General features: G+C 42.8%; 4 non-coding genes and 1 pseudogene across 4 annotated transcripts; all 5 read left to right on the plus strand.

Annotated features, from left to right (window-relative positions):
• The first annotated feature begins 1,912 nt into the window (after positions 1 to 1,912).
• Positions 1,913 to 2,123, plus strand: LOC130121332 (small nucleolar RNA U3). Its single transcript, XR_008811057.1, has one exon. It is a non-coding gene; the product is annotated as a small nucleolar RNA U3 (small nucleolar RNA).
• Positions 2,124 to 7,602: 5,479 nt separating this feature from the next.
• On the plus strand, positions 7,603 to 7,812 carry LOC130121310 (small nucleolar RNA U3). The gene has a single exon (XR_008811043.1). It is a non-coding gene; the product is annotated as a small nucleolar RNA U3 (small nucleolar RNA).
• Positions 7,813 to 8,827: 1,015 nt separating this feature from the next.
• Positions 8,828 to 9,005, plus strand: LOC130121325 (small nucleolar RNA U3; annotated as a pseudogene).
• A 1,980-nt stretch (positions 9,006 to 10,985) lies between these two features.
• LOC130121316 (small nucleolar RNA U3) lies at positions 10,986 to 11,201 on the plus strand. The gene has a single exon (XR_008811047.1). It is a non-coding gene; the product is annotated as a small nucleolar RNA U3 (small nucleolar RNA).
• Positions 11,202 to 15,883: 4,682 nt separating this feature from the next.
• On the plus strand, positions 15,884 to 16,098 carry LOC130121305 (small nucleolar RNA U3). The gene has a single exon (XR_008811038.1). It is a non-coding gene; the product is annotated as a small nucleolar RNA U3 (small nucleolar RNA).
• Positions 16,099 to 17,989: the final 1,891 nt, after the last annotated feature.

The following is a 17,989-nucleotide window of genomic DNA, read 5'->3' on the forward strand; positions in this document are numbered from 1 at the left end:
CCGAGAAGCTTGGTACTTTTCATCAGAAATGCCATTGCCATAATGAGCTTGGCTACTGCGAAGAGTTAGTCTTTGTTGCTGTGGTAGTCTCTGTGCGATTGTCTGCCTCAGCTGATAAAACCCTTACCCTAAGTGAAACATGTGGAAACGGCCTCTGTCAATTTTTTGCCCAGAAAGTATCACTCAGCAGCTCGGTACTTGAAGAGCAGTGCCATTGCTGTGGTTAGCTTGTCTACGATGAAGTAATTCTCTGTTGCTGTGGGATTGTCTGCCTGAGCAGGTAAATCCCTTGCGCCAACCAAACCGAAACATTGTAGAAAGTGCATACGTTAATAAGATCGAAAAACTGTCACTCCGAGAAGCTTGGTACTTTCCATCAGAAATGTCATTGCCATGGTGAGCTTTGCTACTGCGAAGAGTTAGCCGCTGTTGCTGTGAGATTGTCTGCCTGAGCAGGTAAAACCCTATCCCAACCGAAACATGTAGAAAGAGCGATCCGTTAGTTTTATCTGAAACTATCTATGTTCAGAAATGCTACTGCGAAGAGGTAGTCACTGTTGCTGTGGTATTTGTCAGTATGGCTTGTTTGCCTGAGCAGATAAAACTCTTAGCCAAACTCATCCTTAACCGAAAGATGTAGAAAGAGCAATCTGTTAATTTTATCCAAACCTTTCAGTTGGAAAGGCTCAGTACTTTGCATCAGAAATGACTTTGACATGGATAGCTTGGCTACTGGTAAGAGTTATTCTTTGTTGCGGTATTTTTTTGTGCGATTGTCTGCCTGAGCTGATAAAAGCCTTACCCTAAGCGAAAAGTGTAGAAAGAGCCGTCCAGTAATTTTATCCAAAACTTTCACCCCGAGAAGCTTGGTACTTTCCATCAGAAATGCCATTGCCGTGGTTATCTTGGCTGCTGCGAAGAGTTAGATTCTGTTGCTGTGGTATTCTCTGTGCGATTGACTGCGTGAGCTGATAAAACCCTTAGGCTAAGCGAAATATGTAGAAAAGCCGTCCATTAATGTTATCCAAAACTTTCACTCCGATAAGCTTGGTACTTTCCATCAGAAATGCCATTGCTGTGGTTAGCTTGGCTACCACGAAGAGCTCGTCTCTGTTGCTGTGGTGTTCTCTGTGCGATTGTCTGCCTGAGCTGATAAAACCCTTTCAACTAAGCAAAGCGTGTAGAAAGAGCCGTCCATTAATTTTAAGCAAAACTTTTACTCCAAGAAGTTTGGTACTTTCCATCAGAAATGCCATTGCCATGGTTAGCTTGGCTACCACGCAGAGTTAGTCTCTGTTGCTATTGTGTTTCTGCGGGATTGTCCAACTGAACAGATAAAACCCTTACCGTAAGTGAAACATGTAGAAAGAGCAATCCATTAGTTTTATCTGAAACTATCATTACATGTTCAGAAATGCTACTGCGAAGAATAATTCTCTGTTGCTGTGGTATTGTGTGTTGGATTGTTTGCCCGAGCAGATAAAAATCTTAGCCTAACTCATCCCTAACCGAAAGATGTAGAAAGAGTCCTCCATTAATTTTATCCAAAACTTTCACTCTAAGAAGCTTGGTTCTTTCTTTCAGAAATGACTTTGCCATAGATAGCCTGGCTACTGCTAAGAATTATTCTCTGTTGTTGTATTTTTTTTGTGGGCTTGTGTGACTGAGCAGATAAGCCCAAACCTTACATCAAGTGAAACATGTAGAAAGCGCTCTCCGTTGATTTTATGCGAAACTTTTACTCTGAAAAGCTCAGTACTTTCCATCAGAAATACCATTGCCGTGGTTAGCTTGGCTACTGCGACGAGTTGGTGTCTTGCTGTGGTATTCTCTGTAGGATTGTGTGCCAGAGCAGATGAAAGCCTTGCCCCTAACCGAAAGATATAGAGCCATCCGTTACGTTTAGCCAAACCTAATCCTACTTTCGGGGATAAGTTATTTTAGTTTTTATCGTGATAAATGTTTTTCTAAAGTGAGTCCCGCCACCCACGATGAGCTGGGGTGCTTCTTCCTGAGCGCTAAGCGGGTACAGAGAAGTTGTTTAATCACAAGCTCTGTGCTTTAGATGACGTTCAATGTTCCTTTTATGGGAGCATCAAGAGAAGGGGCATGTTCTGAGTGGCAAAAAGGAAAAAAGTGCAGAAATTGATCAATTTGATCTAAACCTTAGTCTTAACTCTTAAAACATTAAATTGCAATTGCAGAAAAGTTCAATTTGGGGAAAAAAAACAAAAACAAACACTTGTATTGTTCCAAATCCCACCAACAACTTTTCATGTTTAAAACGGGATATAAGACTGGGAGATTGGTTGTAACGAATAAACACCCAAATAGCCCCTAGACTTAACCAATCAAACTCTATCCATATCCCTAACCCTAATCGTGGGGTATTTCTAATCCAGCACTTGGGCATTGGCGGAGGTGCTCAGTTGACATGTGTTGGCTCTGGCGTTCAACCCTAACCATAAAGTTAACCTAGTATGTTCAGTGTGAAATGCCGGAGCCGTGGTTAGCTTGGCTACCGCGAAGAGTTGGTCTCTTGCTGTGGGGTTTTCTGTGGGATTTGCTGCCTGAGCAGGTAAAACCTCTACCCTAATACAAACCTTAACCCAACCCAAACGTGTTGAAAGAGCCGTCTGTTAATTTTATCCAAATTTTTGCATACCGAGAAGCTCTGTACTTCGCATCAGAAATGCCACTGCAGTGATTAGCTTGGCAACCACCAAGACAGTCTCTGTTGCTATGGTATTATTTGTGGGATTAATTCTTAGCAGGAGCCTAGCTAACCACGGCAATGGTATTTCTGGTGGAAGATACGGAGTGTTTCGGAGCTTGTAGAAAGAGCCAGCTGCTAATTATATCTGAACCACATGTTTTTGTAAGGGTTGGGATAGGTTTAGTATAAGGGTTTTATCTGCTTAGGCAGACAATTGCTGTAATGTCCGTAGACGCCTTGTCTTACTGACATAAGAATAATTCAAGAAAGAGCCGACTTCGTAGGTTCTTAACTCTGTGTAGCTTTTACTAGCGTTCATCCGACATACAACCTTCATAACATGCGCTTCTAACTTCCTGTATACGTCACACGCACTGCACGTACATCCGTGAGTGGGTCAAGTTAAACACGTGACCTTTATTCATTACATCTCCCCCTCTAAGATGATTTTCTAACCTGTATACCACCCCCCTTTTCACAAAAAAAATAAAAAATCCCCCACAGTACACAAGTCCATACGCCTCACAAATCCAGCCGGATTGCAGGCTTGCTCACCCTGCCAGAGCGAGTAACATATGGTGTGGAAGTTGGCATTTCTGCTGCTCGGGACTCATCCGTGTTTCCACTCTCCCCTGGAGTGACATGGTCAGGATCCCTGCTGACAAAGGTGAGTGTTTTAGGTGTGGCCAACAGGTGGCGCCTGTTCCTTCTGTAATGTTCACCTTGAGCTGTCTCCACTATGTAGGATCTGGGAGTGGAGCTCTGACTGTGAACAACTGCTGGCATTGTCCATGTTTTCTGTCCAAGTTTGGTGAGTACTGCGTCACCCGAGTTCAGTGGGCGCAGTGTCCGCACGCCGTTCCTGCGGTTGTAGTAGAAAGCCTGCCTCGATTTGGCTGCGGCGTCAGCGGTTTTGATCAGTTCCTCTTTAGGCCAGGCCGGTTTCAGGTTATGCTGCAATGTGGGTAAGGTGGTTCTGAGTCTCCTACCCATGAGCAATTCTGCTGGACTGGCTCCAGTGGAAGAGGAGGGTGTAGCTCTGTATGTCAACAGGGCGAGGAGAGGGTCTTCCTGCCTTAATATGCTTTTGGCTATCTGAACAGCCCTCTCTGCCTGTCCATTACTCTGGGGGTAGTGTGGGCTTGAAGTCACATGGATGAAATCATAATCCTCACTGAACCTCCTCATCTCTTCTGAAACTAGCTGTGGCCCATTATCGCTAACTACAATTTCAGGGATACCAAAACGTGCAAATGTAGCCTTCAGCCTAGCTACAACCTGACTGCTAGTAGTTGTTGGTAGATTTAGGATCTCCAAAAACCTGGAATAATAGTCAGACACTATCAAGTAGTTTTGCTTTTTGTACTCACACAGGTCTATGCCAACTTTCTGCCATGGTCTGGATGGGAGCTCACTTGACATTAAAGGCTCTTTTCTCAGTGTGTTCTTGTGTTCTCTGCAGAATTGACATTGCTGTATCTTTGTTGTAATGTGCTCTGTCATTTTGGGCCACCACACTGACTGGCTAGCTCTCTCTCTGCACTTAACTATCCCCTGGTGCCCGTCGTGTATTCTGTCTAAGATCACCTCCCTCATCTCTGTGGGAATGACGATACGACTGCCTCTGATGACTAAACCATCTACCTCAGATAACTCCCCTCTCACCTGATAAAAGTCTCTGACTGTCTCCGGCACTTTATCGACATACTCAGGCCAGCCGTGTCTGATGAAGCCCAACACTGTCTGGAGCTGCAGATCCCCATCCGTGCTCTGTTTTATCTCCTGCATCCTTTGAGGTGTGGCAGGCACCTGGCACACGATGGCATCAATGTGTGCTGCAACATCATCATGAGAAGCACCATCTCCGTAGCACTGCTCTGGGCCTCTGGAGAGTGCATCAGCCACAGCTAAAGTTTTGCCTGGTGCGTATTCAGCCACTGCATTGAAACGCATCAGCCTCATTAACAGTCTCTGGCACCTAATGGGCACATTATCCAAGTCTTTGCTGTTCATGAGGGGCACTAGTGGTTTATGATCGGTGACAAGTCTGAAATTGTCAAGCCCAAACAAGTACTTCTCGAACCTTTCACATGCCCAGACGCTGGCTAAGCACTCTTTCTCGATCTGTGCGTACCTTGTCTCGGCGTCACTCAGCCGTCGGGAGCAGTAGGCCACGGGCTTCCAGTGTTCCCCGTGCTGCTGGAGCAGAACGCCTCCCAGCCCGTAGCTGCTGGCATCTGCTGACACCACCGTAGCCTTAGTGACGTCATAAAAGGTGAGTACCGGGGCGGTGGCGAGTGCTGCTTTAAGGTCTTGGAATGCTGTGTTCTGTGCAGGTCCCCACAGCCACTCTGTCGTTGCTTTAAGCAGTCCATAAAGCGGCTGACCTACAGTGGACAGCTCTGGGACGTATTTTGCCAAATAGTTCACCATCCCGAGGAACCTCTTGAGTTCCGTCACGTTCTGGGGCTGAGGAAAGTTCTCTATTCCGGCCACTTTGTCCGGGTCAGGTCTGATGCCTGCCTCGTTGATGATATGACCAAGGAAGCGGACTTGTTTCTGTTTGAACTTGCATTTCGCTTGGTTCAGTTTGAGACCTGCTGTTTCAATGACCCCCAGCGCCTCTGCTAGGCGCCGGTCATGGATTTCCTCAGTCTCTCCATGTATAAGGATGTCATCCATGTACACCTCTGTGCCCTCTAGCCCGGTCAGAGTTTCCGCCATCTTTCTCTGGAAAATCTCTGGAGCACTCGTTATACCAAATGGAAGGCGGCAGAAAGCATACCTCCCAAATGGGGTGATGAAAGTGGTGAGCCCCCTGCTGTCTTCATGCAAGGGGATCTGGTAAAACCCACTTGCTGCATCCAACGTTGTGAAGAACTTTGACCCTGCGAGCCTTGGCATTATTTCCTCCATAGTGGGCAGCACGTATTTCTCACGTTTCACCGCTCGATTCAGCCTCCTGAGGTCAGCGCAGCAGCGAACCTCTTTCTTGTTCGGTTTCAGCACCGGCACCATAGCGGCGCACCATTCTGTGGGCTGAGTCACTTTTTCAATAATGCCCTCATTTTCCATGCGCTGCAGTTCTTAACCAGTGGTACAAGTGGCAGCGGTATCCGTCTGGCTGTATGCACCGCGTATGGCTGGGCACCCTCCACCAGAGCTATCTTCACTGGGTCTGTTTTCAGCAGTCCACTTGAACCGAAAACTCCACTGACCTCATTCATCCGCTTCACTAGACCCATCTCCACTGCCTCTAGACGACTCAGCAGACAGCTGCCTCTCCCCTTGATCACATACACTGGAAAGGAGTATTGTTTCTCCTTGTAGTTGGTTGTGGCTTGAAACTGTCCTATGCAGCTGATGTTTCCACCTGGGCTTATGAAGCATGTGTCAGGAGGTCCCAGTTTTATGTTTGGCTTCAGCTTTTTAAATGTCCCTTGGTTGATAACAGTAGCGTCAGCCCCCGTGTCAATTTTAAAGGTTATTGGTACATCACTTATTGTTAAACTAACAGTCCAATCTTCCTGACTGCTCTCTTTGCCAACTTCTCCCAGAAAGTACAGCTGTTTAACCTCTTCAGTGACTTCTCTCACCGCTTTAGAGTGACATACACGCTCCCAATGTCCCTTTTTATGACACTTGTTGCACTTACTGTTCGTTGCAGGACACTTCCGCTCATCGGTGTGCTGCGTCTTGCCGCACCTCCCGCATTCATCTACTTTGTTGGTTGCCGGACTGCCGCCACCATGACGCTGTCCGCCCTTTTTGTTTTGGCGTTCGTCCCGCCATCGGACAACATTGACGTTAGCCAGCAGGGCCTCTGGTTGGTTAGCTTGGAGGCTGAGCTGCTTTGTTATTGCCTCCGCCTGGCGCACTTGTTCAATGACTTTCACCAGAGTAAGGTCCGCTGTGAGCTGGAACTGACGGGAGAGCACCTTATCTTTTATGCCCACTACCAGACGATCTCTGATATGTTCATCCCTCTTGTCCCCAAACTCAGTGTTCAGACAGCTCATACAATGTCCGGATGTACATCTCCGCTGTCTCTCCTGGCTGCTGGCTACGTTGATAGAAGCACGCCCTCTCATGTATGATGTTACGGCGGGGAATAAAGTAGCCGTCGAACTTTTTCAGTACGATATCATAGTCCACTTTATCACCCTCCGCCGCGAAGTCAAACGAGCTGAATATCTTTTCAGCCTCGCTGCCCATTGCATAAATCAGCGAACTCACTTGAATCTCCCCGTCGTCTTTATCCAGCTTTGTCGCGAGCCTGAAGCGCGAAAACCGTTGTCTCCACTCCGGCCATTCAACGGGGCAGTCAAACTTGAATTCACTCGGCGGATTAAACTTCGGCATGACCGCTCGTGTTCCGATACACAGACTATTCTGACACCATGTAATGTCCGTAGACGCCTTGTCTTACTGACATAAGAATAATTCAAGAAAGAGCCGACTTCGTAGGTTCTTAACTCTGTGTAGCTTTTACTAGCGTTCATCCGACATACAACCTTCATAACATGCGCTTCTAACTTCCTGTATACGTCACACGCACTGCACGTACATCCGTGAGTGGGTCAAGTTAAACACGTGACCTTTCATTCATTACAGTTGCTGTTGTATTTATTCGGGATTGTCCGCCTGAACAGATAAAACCCTTACCATAAGTGAAACATGTAGAAAGAGGCGTCCATTAATGTTAACCAAAACTTTCACTCCGAGAAGCTTGGTACTTTCCATCAGAAATGCCGTTGCTGTGGTTAGCTTGGCTACTGCGAAGAGTTAGTCTCTGTTGCTGTGGTATTGTCTGCCAGAGCAGATAAAACTCTTACCCCAACCGTAACCAAAAGTTATAGAGCCATCCACTGAGTTTATCAAAACCTAATACTAATTTCAGAGAATTTCTTTAGTTTTTATCTTGATGTTTTTCTAAAGTGCGAGTCCCGCCACCCACCATGATGAGCCTGGGGTGCTTCTTCCTGACCGCGAAGCAGGTACAGAGAAGTGGTTTAATCACTCACTCTGTGCTTTTGGTGACCGTTCAGTGTTGCTTTTATGGAGTTATCAAGAGGAAGGAGCATGTTCTGTGTGGTAAAAAGGAGGTGCAAAAATGTAGAAATTCATCAATTTTATTTAAACCTACCCCTCAAACTTAATCCAAACCCTAAAAACATGACGATTGTAGAAGTGCAATTCAATAAAAGAAACCCACTTGTATTGCTGCAAACCCCACCAACAACTTTTCAAGTTTAAAACGGGATAAACTAATCAAGAGGGAAGACAATGGGGGATCAAGTGTAAAGAATAAACAACCTCCAAATAGATCCTATACCCAATCCATCAAACTCTCTCTAAATTCGTAACCCTAAACCTGGGGGTATCTGTAAGCCAGTATTTTGGCATTGTTGAGGCGCCTGGTTGACATGTGTTGGCTCTGGCATTCAATTCTAACCCTTACCTTTCACTTGGAGAAGCCTAGTATCTCCCATCAAAAATGCCATTGCCATGGTTGGCGTGGCTAACATGAAGAGTTAATCTCTGTTGTTGTGGGATTTTCTGCCTGAGCAGGTAAAACCCTTACCTTAACACAAACCCTACCCTTACATGTTGAAAGAGCCGTATGTTGATTTTTATCCAAACCTTTCACACCGAGAAGCTCTGTACTTTCCATCAGAAATGCCATTGCAATGGTTAACTTGGCAACTGCCAAGACAGTCTCTGTTGCTATGGTATTCTTTGTGGGATTAATTCTTAGCAGAAGTCAAGCTAACCACGGCAATGGTATTTGACGGAAAATACTGTCATGGAGCTTAAGGTTTGGATATAATTAACGGATGGCTCTTTCTACATCTTTCTGTAAGGGTTGGGATAGGTGTAGTATAAGAGTTTTATCTGCTCAGGCAGACTGTCTGTTGCTGTGGTATTGTTTGTGGAACTACTTTTGAGTAGGAAAAACCCTCTGTAACCCTACGCCAACCCTGGCCAAAAGATGTAGAAAGACGGCCATTAATTTTATTCAAAACTTTCATTTTGAGAAGCTCGGTACTTTCCATCAGAAATGCCATTTCCGTCAAATTATGCAAACCTAATCCTAACTAAAAGATTCAGAAGACTACACTTTCAGCGGTCATTTCTGTCGTTCTTGGTTTGAAAAATGTTTCTAAGTGTGAGTCCGCCACCCACGATGATGAGCTGCAGTGCTTCTTCCTGAGCATGAAGCAGGTACAGAGAAGTGATTTGATTACAAGCTCTGTGCTTTTGAGGCAAAGAGCGTGCTCTGAGTGGTAAAAGAAAAAAATTGAGAAAGCCATCAATTACTTTTATTTTAAACCTAACCCTAAAAACATTAAACTGCAATAGCAGTGAACTTCAACTAAAAAAAATCACTTATAATGCTCCAAACCCCACCAACAACTTTTCAAGTTTAAAACGGAATAAACGGTGGATAATCTCAAGCTGTGCTTTTGAGTCAAGATGCATCCTCTGATTGGTAAAATGGAGAAATCTATCAACTTTATTGAAACGCAACTCTAAAAACAAACTGCCATAGCAAAGAACTTCAATTTAAAAAAAATCGTTTATAATGCTCCAAACCTCACCAGCAATTTTTCAATTTAACACGGGATAAACTAATCAAGATACAGGACAGTGGCAGATCCGTTGTAAAGAAGAAAAAACATCCAAATTGAACCCATCAATCTCCATAACTCTCATATTGGGGTATCGCTAAGCCAGCGCTTGGGCACTGTCCGCCTGAGCAGAAAAACTTGACCCTAAACTCAAACACTACGTCAACCAAAACATGTAGCAAGGACCATCCGTTGAGTTTTATCCAAAACGTTTACTACGAGAAGCTTGGTTCTTTCCTTTAGGAATGCAATTGGCGTGGTTAGCTTGGCTACTGCGAAGAGTTAGTCTCTATTGCTGTGATATTCTCTGTGCGATTGTCTGCCTGAGCTGATAAAACTCTTACCATAAGTGAAACATGTAGAAAGAGCCGTCCATTAATTTTATCCAAAACTTTCACTCCAAGAAGCTTGGTACTTGCCATCAGAAATGCCATTGCTGTAGTTAGCTTGGCTACTACGAAGAGTTAGACTTTGTTGCTGTGATGTTCTGTGTGATTGTCTGCCTGAGCTGATAAAACCCTTACACTAAGCGAAATATGTAGAAAGAGCTGTCCAGTAATTTTATCCAAAACTTGCACTCCGAGAAGCTTGGTACTTTCCATCATAAATGCCATTGCCGTAGTTAGCTTGGCTACCGCGAAGAGTTAGTCTCTGTTGCTATTGTATTTCTGCGGGATTGTCTGACTGAACAGATAAAACCCTTACTATAAGTGAAATATGTAGAATAGCCGTCCATTAATTTTATCCAAAACTTTCACTGCAAGCAACTTGATACTTCCCATCAGGAATGCCATTGCCATAGTTAGCTTGGCTACTATGAATAGTTGGTCTCTGTTGCTATGGTATTTTCTGTGCGATTGTCTGCCTGATAAAACCCTTACACTAAGCGAAATATGTAGAAAGAGCTGTCAAGTAATTTTTTCCAAAAGTTTAACTCCGAGAAGCTTGGTACATTCCATCAGGAATGCCATTGCCGTAGTTAGCTTGGCTACCACGAAGAGTCTGTCTCTGTTGCTGTTGTATTTTTGCGGGATTGTCCGACTGAACAGATGAAACCCTTACCATAAGTGAAACATGTAGACAGTGCCGTCCATTAATGTTATCCAAAACTTTTACTCCGAGAAGCTTGGTACTTTCCATCAGAAACGCCATTGCCGTGGTTAGCTTGGCTATTGCGAAGAGTTACTCTGTTGCTGTGGTATTACCTGTGCGATTGTCTGCCTGAGCAGATAAAACCCTTACAACTAAGACAAACATGTAGAAAGAGCCGTCCATTAATTTTAGCTAAAATTTAGTCCGGGAGGTTTGGTACTTTACATCAGAAATGCCATTGGCGTGGTTAGGCTTGGCTACTGCTAAGAGTTATTCTCTTTTGTTGTGGGATTGTCTGGCTGAGTAGATAAAACCCTTACCCTACCTCAAGCGAAACATGTAGATAGCGATGTCCGTTAATTTTACGCAAAAATTTTACTCTGAGAAGCTGTGTACTTTCCATCAGAAATACCATTAGCGTGGCTACCGCGATGAGTTCTCTATTGCTGTGGTATTCTGTGTAGGATTGTCTGCCAGAGCAGATAAAACTCTTAGCCCAACCGTAACTGAAAGATATTAAGCCATCAGTTGAGTTTATCCAAACTTAATCCTAATTTCGGGGATAATTTCTTTAGTTCTTTTATTGAGAAATGTTTTTCTAAAGTGTGAGTCCCTTCACCCACGATGATGAGCCTGGGGTGCTTCTCCCTGAGCGCGAAGCAGGTACAGAGAAGTGGTTTAATCACTCACTATGTGCTTTTGGTGACCGTTCAGTGTTGCTTTTATGGGGTTATGAAGTGAAGGACCATACTCTGTGTGGTAAATAGGAGGGGGAAAATGTAGAAATTCATCAATTTTATCCAAACTTATCCCTAAACCTTAGTCCTAAACCTAAAAACATTAAATTACAATTGCAGAGGTGCAATTCAATAAAAAAAACACTTTGTATTGCTCAAAACACCACCAAGTTTAAAACGGGATAAACTAATCAAGAGAGAAGACCATGGGAGATCAATTGTAAAGAATAAACAATCTCCAAATTGACCCTATACCTAACCCTAAACCTGGGGGTATCTGTTATCCAGTATTTGGGCATTTGGCTCTGGCATTCAACCATAATCCTTACCTTTCACTAGGAGAAGCCTAGTATTTCCCATCAAAAATGCCATTGCCATGGTTGGCGTGGCTAACATGAAGAATTAGTCTGTCGCTGTGGTGTTTTCTGTGGGATTTTCTGCCTGAGCAGGTAAAACCTTTACCCTAACACAAACCCTATCTTGACACCGAGAAACTCTACTTTCCATCAGAAATGCCATTGCAATGGTTAGCTTGGCAACCGCCAAGACGGTCTCTGTTGCTATGGCGTTCTTTGTGGGATTAATTCTTAGCAGGAGTCAAGCTAACCACGGCAATGGTATTTCTGGTGGAAAATACTGACTGTCTCGGAGCCTTAGGTTTGGATATAATTAACGGATGGCTCTTTCTACATCTTTATGTACGGGTTGTGATAGCTTTAGTATGAGTTTTATCTGCTCAGGCAGACAGTCTCTGTTGTTGTGGTATTCTATGTGGGACTACATTTGAGTAGGAAAAACCCTCCCCGTAACCCTAATCCTACGCTAACCCTTGCCGAAAGATGTAGAAAGAGACCTCCGTTAATTTCATCCAAAACTTTCATTTCAAGAAGCTCGGTACTTTCCATCAGAAGTGCCATTTCCATCGAAATCTTGCCTATCGCTATATTAGTCTCCTCTTGCTGTGGTATTGTTTGTGGGATTAAGCCTTGGCGGTAGCCAAGCTAACCACGGCAATGGCATTTCTGATATAAAGTACCGAGCTTCTCCGAGTGAAAGTTTTGGATAAACTTAACGGATGGCTCTTTCTACATCTTTCGGTTAAGGTTTTATCTGGTAAGGAAGACAATCCCAAAGAGAATACCTCAGCAACAGACTGTCTGCCTATGCAGATAAAATCCTTAAACTAAACCTATCCCTGGCCTTACTTTCCATCTGAAATGCCATTACTGCGGTTAGGTTCGCAACCGCCAAGAAGGTCTCTGTTGCTATGGTATTCTCTGTGGGATTGTCTGCCTCAGTAGGTAAAAACCGAATCCCAGCCTTAACTGAAAGACCCGTCTGTCAGGTTTATGCAAACTTAACCCTACTCTTAACCCTAACCAAAAGATTCAGAAGACGGTACTTTGAGCGATAATTTCTGTCGTTCTTGTAAAATGTTTCAAAAGTGTGAGTTCTGCCACCCACGATGAGCTGCGGTGCTTCTTCCTGAGCATGAAGCAGGTACAGAGAAGTGGTTTAATCACAAGCGGTGTGCTTTTGAGGCAAGAAGCGTGCTTTGATCAGTAAACTGGAGAAAACTATCAATTTTATTTAAACCTAACCCTAAAAACAAACTGCCATAGCAATTAACTTTAATTAAAAAAATTGGTAACACTTTAGTATGGGGAACATATTCTAAGTAACAAAAACTTAATTTATAGTAATTTAACACTATTAACACTTGTAGTTTTGTTATGTAAGAACAGACCATATTCATTAAGTGTTAGTAAGGGAGAATAACTCTTCTTGTGGTACTACCACCTTATAAAGTCCATACTAAGCAAAGCATATTGAGATGGTAGTACTAATAAACAATAGTTCTGAGGTTATAGAGGGAAAACTCATAGTTAATGGCTTACTGGTTGTATAAGGCCATGCAGAATAAGGCATTGAGTATGTAATAATGACCAATTAAGAGCCAATATGTTGCTAATTTGCATGCAAATAAGCACCTAATTAATGGTGACTACGTTCCCCATACTAAAGTGTTACCAACATTTTTTTATAATGCTCCAAACCTTACCAACAATTTTTCAAGTTTAACACGGGATAAATTAATAAAGATGCAAGACAGTGGGAGATGAGTTGTAAAGAAGAAAAAGCATTCAAATTGAACCCATCCTTAACCCATCAATCTCTCCATAACCCTAATATTGGGGGTATTTCCAAGCCAGCACTCGGGCACTGTCCGCTCGAGCAGATAAAACTTTACCCTAACCCAAACTGTACCTCAACCGTAACATGTAGAAAGAACCATCCGTTGATTTGATCCAAAACCTTTACTACGAGACGCTCAGTACTCTTAATCAGAAATGAGAAGGCTGTGGTTAGTTTGGTGACCGTGTAGTTATTCTCTGTGCGATTGTTTGCCTGAGCAGATTAAACCCTTTCACTAACCCAGCCCTAACCGAAATATGTAGAAAGACACACCTGTTAATTTTATCAAAACTTTTCACTCGGAGAAACTCAGTTCTTTCCTTCAGAAATGCTATTGCTGTGGTTAGCTTGGCTACCACAAAAAGTCAGTCTGTTGTTGTGGTATTGCTGCGGGGTTGTCTGCCTGAGCAGATAAAACCCATTACTCTTAAGTGAAACATGTAGAAAGAGCCGTCCGTTAACTTTATCCGAAACTGTTCCTCCGAGAAGCTCGGTACTTTCCATCTGAGATGCCATTTACGTGGTTAGCTTGTCTAGCGAAGTTATTCTCTGTTGCAGTGGTATTCTCTGTAGAATTTTTGGCCTGAGCAGATAAAACCCATTACTCTTAAGTGAAACCTGTAGAAAGAGTTGTCCGTTAATTTTAACCGAAACTATCACTCCGAGAAGCTTGGTACTTTTCATCAGAAATGCCATTGCCGTGGTTAGCTTGGCTACCACGAAGAGTTGGTGTCTGTTGCTGTGGTATTTTCTGTGGGATCGATTTGCCTGAGCTGATAAAACCCTTACTGTAACCCTATCCCAAACCTAACCAAAAGATGTAGAAAGAGCCAACCCTTAATTTTATCCAAAAGTTTTACTCCGAGAAGCGCTGTACTTTTCCTCTGAAATGCCAGTGCCATGGTTGGCTTATGTATGCGAAGGTATTCTCTCTTGCAGTGGTATTCTCTGTAGGATTTCCTGCCTGAACAGGTAAAACCCATACCCTACCCCAACCCAAACATGTACAAAGAGCATATGTTAATTTTATCCGAAACTATCACTCTGAGAAGCTCGGTACCTTCCATCAGAAATGCCATTGCCGTGGTTAGCTTTGCTACCATGAAGAGTTAGTCTCTTTTGCTGTGGGATTTTCTGCCTAAGTAAAACCCTCACCCTAACCAAACTGAAATGCGTAGAGAGAGCATACGTTAATGTTATCAGAAACTATCACTCCTAGAAGCTTGGCACTTTTCATCAGAAATGACATTGCTGTGCATAGCCTGGCTACTGCTTAGTTGGTCTCTGTGGTGTTCTGTGCGATTGTCTGCCTGAGCTGATAAACCCCTATCCTAAGCAAAACATGTCGAAAGAGCCATCCGTTAATTTTATTCTCTTTTCACTCCATGAAGCTCAGTACTTTGTCAGAAATGCCATTGTTGTGGTATGTTTGGCTTTCGCAAAGAGTTGCTCTGTTGCTGTGGTATTCTCTGTGGGATGGTCTGCCTGAACCGATAACACTTACCCTAACCCAACCGAAACGTGTAGAAAGAGCCATCTGTTAATTTTATCCAAAACTATCACTCCATGAAGCTCGGTACTTTCTGTCAGAAATGCCATTGTTGTGGTTGGTTTGGCTTTCGCAAAGAGTTGATCTCTGTTGCTGTGGTATTCTCTGTGGGATGGTCTGCCTGAACCGATAAAACACTTACCCTAACCCAACCGAAACGTGTAGAAGGAGCCATCTGTTAATTTTATCCAAAACTATCACTCCATGAAGCTCTGTACTTTCCATCAGAAATGTCTTTGCCGTGGTTAGTTTGGCAACTGTGAAGAGTTAGTCGCTGTTGCTGAGGTATTGTCTGCCTGAGCAGATAAAACTCTTGGCCTAACTCATCCCTAACCGAAAGATGTAGAAAGAGCCATCTTTTTTTCTTTTTTATGATTAATAGTTTTTTTTCACAATAATAAAACGTATAAACAAGTATTTCAGTTTGAAATAACATGGACATTAAATCAGAATGCGAACGAAACAAGCACAACCAGACCGAAAATAAATAAAAGATAGGAGAGACATCCTGAAATAATGAAAGAAGGAAAAAAAGAGGAAAAAACAAAAGAAGAAAAAACATGACTGTGAGCCATCTTTTAATTTTATCCAAATGTTTCACTCAGAAAAGGTCAGTACTTTCCCTCAGAAATGACTTTGTCATGGATAGCTTGGCTACTGTCGAGTTATTCTCTGTTGTGGTATTTTTTTGTGGGATTGTCTGACTGAGCAGATAATCCCTAACCCAAACCCTACCTCAAGTGAAACATGTAGAAAGCGCTGTGTTAATTTTATGCAAAACTTTTACTCTGAAAAGCTCGGTTCTTTGCTTTAGAAATGCCATTGCCATGGATAGCTTGGCTATCGCGACGAGTTAGTCTGTATTGCTGTGGCTCTGTAGGATTGTCTGCCAGAGCAGATAGAACCCTTATCCCAACGCTAATTGAAAGATATAGAGCCACCCGTTACGTTTATCTACACCTCATCCTAATTTCGGGGATAATTTCTTTAGTTCTCATATTGAGAAATGTTTTTCTGAAGTGTGAGTCCCGCCACCCACAATGATGAGCTGGGGTGCTTCTTCCTGAGTGCGAAGCAGGTACAGAGAAGTGGTTTAATCACAAGCTCTGTGCTTTTGGTGACCGTTCAGTGTTCCTTTTATGGGAGCATCAAGGGAAGGAGCATGTTCTGAGTGGTTAAAAAGGGGGAAAAAAATGCAAGAATTCATCAATTTTATCCAAATCTAAACCTTAGTCATAACCCTAAAAACATTAAATTGCAGAAAAGTACAATTAAAAAAAAAAAAAACACACCCACTCATTAATTTGGTATATAAAATTTGTTGCTATATAAAAATCCCAAAATCTAACCCAACAGGCTTGAAAACATAGGAATTGACACCAAGCTCAATCAAGCCAAAAAACAACACAAAATATATAAAAAAAGCCATTTTTGGAGGCTAATTTGACAGCCATCTTGAAAAATGGCCTCCATCTTGGATTTTCAAGTGGCCAATCGGACAGATTTGATTGGAAGCCTGTGGAGAAGAAATGCACCAAATTTCATGCTTGTATCATAATTTGCACAATTCCACTCGAGTTTGGCTTTTATCCGCTCCACTATAACCCAAAACAAACCTCAACCGCAACATATAGAAAGAGCCATCTGTACACTTTATCCAAAACTGTCACTCCGAGAAGCTTGGTACTTCCCATCAGAAATGTCATTGCCATTGTTAGCTTAAGAGTTCGTCTTTGTTGTTGTGATATTTTACAGTATACCCACCAGCAACAAGCTCCCCTCACTACACATACCCAAATAGTGCCCAAACAAATTTTAACAGAAACCAGCATCCCCCAAAAATACTTTGGGGGACATTTGTCCCTGATTTAGTTTGTCTCGTCATAAAGACTGGTTTGTTTGTTCCTGGTTTAGTTTGTCAAGTCATAAAGACTGGATTATTTTCAGTTTTATTGTCATTAAAAACAATGTGCAAGCACATGTTCCTGAGTTAGGGTCTCAAGTCATGAAGACTGGGTTATTTGTTCCTGATTTAGTTTGTCAAGTCATAAAGGCTGGATTATTTTTTACCCCCTGATTTAGTCAAGTCATAAATACTGGTTTATTGTTTGTTCCTGGTGAGTTTGTCAAGTGAAAGACTGGATTGTTTGAAGCCTGGTTTCTGTCTGATTTATTTTTTTTTCTGTACTTTGGTCCATACCAAACCAAGGTCCTAACAAAGATGTGCCCCCCTTCTTTATTTAATAACTGTTCCCCAGCTGTGAGAGGAACTTGTATTGGATGTGTGTGTGCGCAACATGGTATTTGATAGATATAATAAATACATTATAGAGCAGAGAACATAGAGTATAGGACATAGTAAAGTTAGATATAATCGATGGATATAATAGTATAGAGCAGAGAACATGGCAGAGACAAATTGATTTGAAGATATGCTTTTTGGTAAATAATTTTATTAGCCACACGAGCAAAACCGGTGGAATTAGTTTTTGCTACATTTTGATTCTGCAGCACAATATATACATGTACAACAACACACTCCACAAATCATGAACAATACAGTTACACAATAGCAGAAATAAACATATCAGGTATAACAGGTGAATGGTGGTATTTATGCCAATGGTGTGTGAGGATGGGACTATAGGGAGGAATTCAGAGTCTTGATAGGGAGAAAAAAACTGTTTGCAAAGCGTGTAGTCTTAGTTGACAGTGACCTGTAGCGCTTCCCTGAGAGAAGGAGCTGGAAGAGGTGATGAGCAGGATGTGAGGGGTCGCAGGTGATCTTTGCTCGCTTTACAGTCCAGTTAGTATGTAGAGATTCAACTGAGGGGAATGGGTTGCCTATGATTTTGGATGCCTTGTTGACAATCCGCTGCAGTTTTTTCGTGTTTGACTGTCTGTGCTGCTGTACCATACGGTAATACTGTAATAGAAGATGTTATGATGGACTCGGGTAATGGCTGAGTAAAACGACGAGCAGTGGATGTGTGATCCGGTACTTTTTTCTTTTTTCACAAATTTTATTTATTGAAATTTTACAATCAAAATGTTATACAGACATATA

Source organism: Lampris incognitus, chromosome 11, assembly GCF_029633865.1.
Source record: "Lampris incognitus isolate fLamInc1 chromosome 11, fLamInc1.hap2, whole genome shotgun sequence".
Classification (NCBI taxonomy): domain Eukaryota; kingdom Metazoa; phylum Chordata; class Actinopteri; order Lampriformes; family Lampridae; genus Lampris; species Lampris incognitus.